This window comes from Sarcophilus harrisii, chromosome 2, assembly GCF_902635505.1.
Source record: "Sarcophilus harrisii chromosome 2, mSarHar1.11, whole genome shotgun sequence".
Classification (NCBI taxonomy): domain Eukaryota; kingdom Metazoa; phylum Chordata; class Mammalia; order Dasyuromorphia; family Dasyuridae; genus Sarcophilus; species Sarcophilus harrisii.
In genome coordinates, this window is record NC_045427.1 from 485224758 (window position 1) to 485230757 (window position 6000).

A 6000-nucleotide genomic window follows, 5' to 3' on the forward strand; every position below is an offset into this window, starting at 1 on the left:
AACAAAACAAAACAAAATTACCATTTTTTGCAGATGTGATAATTTATTTAAAGAACCCTAGAGAGTCATCTAAAAAAATAATCAAACCAAATTATGAGTTTGATAAAATCAAAAATTCCTACTATTGATTCAAGAATTAATGAAAACTATTGAAAATATTGTAAAACAGTCTGATAAAGTCTACGTCTAGTAGACCCATATCTCATACTATATATATAATATGATAAGCTTCAAATGAGTACATAGTTTAGATAGAAAGAATGATGTCAAAACAAATTGGAAAAGCATGGAAGAAATCACCTGCCACAACTATAAATGGGGAAGAGTTCTTAAACAAAAGCTAGAGGGGTCCACAAGAGGTAAAATAGGCAATTTTGACAATGTAAAATTAAAAGTTTTTATATAAACAAAGACAATACAGCTAAAATTAGATAAAAAGGATGAAATTGGGAAAAATCTTTAGTAAGTTTTTCTGATAAAGGTCTAATTTTTAAAATATAGGTGATATAATATGATTTTATGGTCCCCCAACTTCAGGGGGGGGGGTTTCTGTTCTGACAGCGAGTCAGGAAATCCTGGTCTTTTGGTTTTGAAGTCTGCCTTGGGTAACTCCTATGCCCAGTCTATCTGATTCTGAATAGACTATTTCTCAGTTCATTGCTGACTGATGATCTGGTCAGCAATAATCAAATTTCAAAGACCACTCCTCAATCTGGAGACTACTTCCTAGCTGTAATGTTCTCTCCAAAATGTAATATTCTCTTGTTAGGTTTTCTTGGGGTCTCTGGAGGCAGCCTTCGTTTCAGTTCAGTACCACAAGTGCAGCTAGGTGTTAAAGCCCAAATTCTTTATTGTCTCTTTCAAAGTCTTATCTCCTTCACTTGGGGCTCGGCTAGTTTTCTGGGGGGCTTCTGGAGTTTTGGTTTTAGCGGAGAAGTGAAGGAGGAGAGCCTGTCACCAAGGTGGTGTGAGATGGGATGAATCTGTCTGAGTCTGAGGGCTTGGGCTTTGCTCCAGCCTTTAGCCTCCAGCCTTCTGTCCACTTGTCTCTGAATCTCCCTGGCTTCTAGCTTATATGCTGCACATTGAGTACATTATATCACTAGGAAACCATTATTTGTTGTAGGATTAAATCAATGCTAAACTAGATTTAAGCATTGTCTCCTCAATTCCACTTAGTACCTTGTTTCAAGTTCTGGCCCATAGCATCTCCTTGTAGGACTAAATCAATCATACTGAACCATGCTTAATTAGATAACCATTGTCTCTATCAATTCCACTGACTTAGAGCCTTGTAAGAATCCTTTGTTTCAAGTTCAGAGTTCTGGCCCATAACACTTAGCCCTATGCTTGGGCCATAGAATTAACATGCCAATGATAGACTCCCTAGCCCTAGTTTCTTTACTGGACTCCCTTAGAATTCAGTCCCCTTTATAAAGGCTTTATATTGCAGTAAAGCTTTGCCCATTGACTAGGAAATGGGTTCAATCCTGCAAATTTTTTGAGACACCTCACAACATCAGTCTGGGATCCAAACTCTTGCTGTTCCTTTCCCAACCTCAATATAGGGATGAGCAGCTAGGTGGCACAGTGAAATAAAACACTGGGTCCAGAGTCAAGCAGATACCTCTTCATGAGTTCAAAATCAAACACTTCACTAGTTATGTCACTTAACACTGTTTGCCTCAGTTTCCTTACCTATAAAATGAGCTGGAGAAGGAAATGGGAAACTAATATCTTTGCCAAAAAAAAAAAAAAACCCAAAGGCAGTCACAAAGAGTTGGATACAGATGAAAAAAATGGCTCAACAACAAAAGGGAACCGATTCTAATTTATAAGAATAAGAGCCATTCAGCAGTTGATAAATGGATACAGAATATGAATAAATAGTTTTGCAGAGGAAGAAATTTAATATAAAGGAAAGGAGATAGGATCAAACACATCTACCAGCACTAGTAATCCTATTTCATCCTGTCTTCTCCAGCAGAGTACACCTTCCATGACTCCCACTATCTTTCATATTCAATCTTTTTCCTGCCTACTAGCTGCTTCCCTATTAACTGCAAATGAGCCCATGTCTCCTTTATACTCAAAAACCTCTCACTTGATCCCTCCAGCAGTGCTAGCTACAGTTTCCTATCTCTCCTCCCTTTCATGACTAAATTCCCTAAGGTTAGCTATAATAGGTGCTTCCACCTGCTTTCCTCTTTAACTCTTAACTCTCTGGTCTGGTTTTTTATTTGTCCTTCATTCTTGAAGAGGACCATGACATCAGGAAGGTGAGGCCATGACATGCAAGTGATTTAAGTGAGGAAAGGCTGAGCAAGGTCTCCTGCCTCCCTCTCCCCTCCAGAGCCATCTGGACCCAGTAACAAGATACAGATCAGGATGACTGGAGATGATTGAGATCACTGAAGCTAAAATCTTTAATAGAACTCAAATTTGACTGAGGTTAAACCCATTCAGTGATTAAGCTAAACTGCTCTTTCTAAAACAGAAACAAGTGTTCTTTACATTCACTCTGAGTTAATTAGGACCCAAACAATGACCAATTGGTGAGACCTATTTTTGGCCAATCAATGAGAGCCAGAGTGATTTGGATTTAAGGCTTGTGCTTAAAAAAGAAATCTAGCTGTCACAACCCAATATATCTTGTGGGGAAGGGGTTCAGGAAAAAACATATATATATATATCTACAGACATATAGATATAGATATATTTTAATATTCCTTTGGGCAGAGTACCTGAAGGTAAGAATAAGATACTTGGCCAGAAAACCTGAAGGTCTTCCCTTCCCAGATTGGATTTTTTAACTAGATAAAAGAGGCCATTCTCTGCCTCATTACTTACTTAGCCTTATCACTGATTGGGCATTGCCCCAATCAAACTGAGACCTTTTAAAGACCTTAGTTTAAAAAGGTCAAGGGCTCTCACTGAATCCAGGGCCATCACATGTATACATATATTGTATTTAATTTATACTTTAGCATATTTAACATGTATTGGTCAACCTGTCATCTGGGGGAGGGGGTGGGGGGAAGGAGGGGAAAAGTTGGAACAAAAAGTTTTGCAAATGTCAACGCTGAAAAATTACCATGCATATATTTTGTAAATAAAAATCTATAATAAAAAAAGAAAAATAAAATAAATTAATCCAGGGCCATCTCCAGTCATCCCTATCTATATCTGGCCACTGGAACCAGATAGCCCTGCAAGGGAAAGTGAGGCAGGTAATTTTACTCAGACCTCCCTCATTTAAATCCAACTCACCTGCATGTCATAGTGTCACCTCTTTGATGTCATGATCCTCTTTGAGAATGAAGGACAAACAAAACAAGAACAGCTCTCTGCAAAGTTACCAGTGATTTTTTTTTAATAATAGCTTTTTTTATTTTTCAAAATCCATGCAAAGATCATCCTTGCAAAACCTCATGTTCCATATTTTTCTCCCTTCCCCCAGCTCTCTCATCTCCTAGACAGCAAGTAATCCAATATATTACCAGTGATTTCTTAAATCTAATGGTCTTTTCTCAATCTTCATCCTTGACTTTTGTAAAGTTTTTGATATCATTAATTCCTTTCTTTTCCTTGACACTTCATTTCCCTAGTTTTGAGACATGATCTAACCTGAGCTTTTTCCTACCTAGCTGACTATTCCTTCCTATACTATTTTATTTTGTGATATCATGAATTCTCAGAGTTTCAATGATCTCTATACTGATGATTCTCAGATCTACTTATCTAGCCAGCCCTAACATCTCTGCTGACCTCTAGATTCCCATCTTTAACTCCTATCAAACATCACATATTGGATGTTCCATAGACTTTTAAACTCAACCTGATCAAAACTAAACTTTTTTATCTTTCCCTTCAAATCCTCCCCTCTTCCTTACTTCTCCATTATTGTTGAAGGTGATGTGAGTGAACTGTGTATGACCTGAGTGAGCTCTGTAAAATTATGTAAAATCACAAAAACCATGTTCCCTTTGATCTACAACCCAAATAGTCTCACATCCTCTTAGAGCAAGATAAACTGTATCACTCAAGAGCAAATCAAAGTCCTATTGATCTTGTCAGGAAATCACAACCCCTGGCAAGATTTCACATTTACTTGAGACTTCCCTTAGACTCATACATAAAATGGGTCTTCACAAAATTACTCTTTGCAGATCACTTCTCTCTTGAGAATGATATGCCCACCAAGAGAATACCTCTTGGTGTTTCTTTAACAATAAAGCTTTTTTACCATAGCCTTTGGATTTAGCGAATTCCTTTGCCCCAACCAGTGAGTTGGAGAACACAGAACCTCACCCATTCCAATTTAACCCTAACTTCTTCTTCAATACCCTCATCCCTCATCAATTATATCTAAATTCCAGTGCCATGCTTTTTTTCTTACCATGTATAAATTTAGACTTGAATTAAGTCCAAATTGTTTATAAGTTTTATGCCTTGATGGCCAGACTATTGAACTTTAAAGAATTGGACCATCATTTTTCATTTCCCCATTTATGTCTTGCCCAGAAAAAGCAACATGAATGAACCTTTGTTTTCCTTCTGGGTTTAGAACACTTGACTTTTGGAGTCATATGCCTGTTGTTTCCAAAGGTCTTATCTACAACAACCCCTTCCCTTACCTATATGTACCCAGGCAGGCAGCCAACACCAATATTACCCACAGCAAGTGCTTGGAACTGTTACTCAGCCATTCTGTAAAAAAGAAATTCTAGATTATTTGAAGCCTTCTTTACCAATCTAGTAATCCCCTAATTCTGGATTTTCTTTTAGCATGCACTGGTAATGTAGGAATAAAATCTAATGCTGATTAATTTGGAGGGTTGCTAACCACTCTTGTAGACTGAGAATCTCAAAGGTGCAAGACACCTCAAGGTCCTTGAGAGGAGATTATTTTGTCTCTGCATGATTCATTCCAGAGATAGAGAGCTTCCACGGTTAGCAGGCAGTTCATTCTATCACCATGTCTCTCTAATCATCCTAACGCATTCATTCAACATGAATTTATTTCCATTTGATCAGTAATTGATCAAAGAATATAAATATATAGATCTCAAAAAAGAACCACAGGGGCAGCGAGGTGGCATAGTGGATAGAGCACCAGCCCTGAAGTCAGGAGGACCTGAGTTCAAATCTGGACTCAGACACTTAATACTTTTAGCTGTGAGACCCTGGGCAAGTCACTTAACCCCAATTGCCTCAGGGGGAAAAAAAAGAATCACAAACTACTAACTATATGAGAGACTCCAAGTCAGTCATAATAAGAGAATTAGAAATTGAACCAATTATGAGATTTCATTTTGTACCCAGCAAAATGACAAGAAGGATAAAAAATGGAAATAATATTGAAGGGGCTTCAGAAAGTTAGGTACACTAATACATTATAGATGAAGTTATGAATTGACTCCACCATACAAGAAAATTATATTAAATTACCTTTCAAAAAAAGAGATTAATATATTCATACTCTTTGACTCATAGTTTTCATTGTTAGGTACATATCACAAGGAGGTCAAAGACTGGAAAAAAAATGTCCCATCCATTCCAAACTACTAACAACAACACTTTATGCGGTAGCAGACAATTAGGAACAAAGTAGGTGCCCATCATGTCGGGGATGGCTAAACAAAATATGATATGTGAATGTATTGGAGTATTATTGTGCCATAAGAAATGGTCCTTATGAAGAATTCAAAGAAGCATCAAAATGCATATATGAACAGACTCAGATTGAAAAAAATAGAACTGGAGAAAATATGCATAATAATAATAAACAAAACAAACAAAACAAAAAATAAAAAGAACAAAAACAAACAAAAAACTTGAGTGCTGCATATTTATAATGACCAAGCTTTGCCCTAGAGAAGAATGTTTAAAATCTATCTCCCTTCTATATTAGAGAGGCAAAACATGGTTCGTGTATTGGTTTTGATAAAGTGCTTTTCTTTTCTTTTCTTTTCTTTTTTTCTATTTCTAACCATAGCA

General features: G+C 36.9%; 1 protein-coding gene across 1 annotated transcript in view; it reads right to left on the minus strand.

Annotated features, from left to right (window-relative positions):
- Window positions 1-4727, minus strand: part of CCDC180 (coiled-coil domain containing 180) — a 123244-nt gene extending 118517 nt beyond the window's left edge. Inside the window, exon 1 of the mRNA XM_031954908.1 lies at window positions 4638-4727. The gene's annotated coding sequence lies outside the window, so the exon portion shown is untranslated. The remainder of the gene's footprint in view (window positions 1-4637) is intronic.
- Window positions 4728-6000: the final 1273 nt, after the last annotated feature.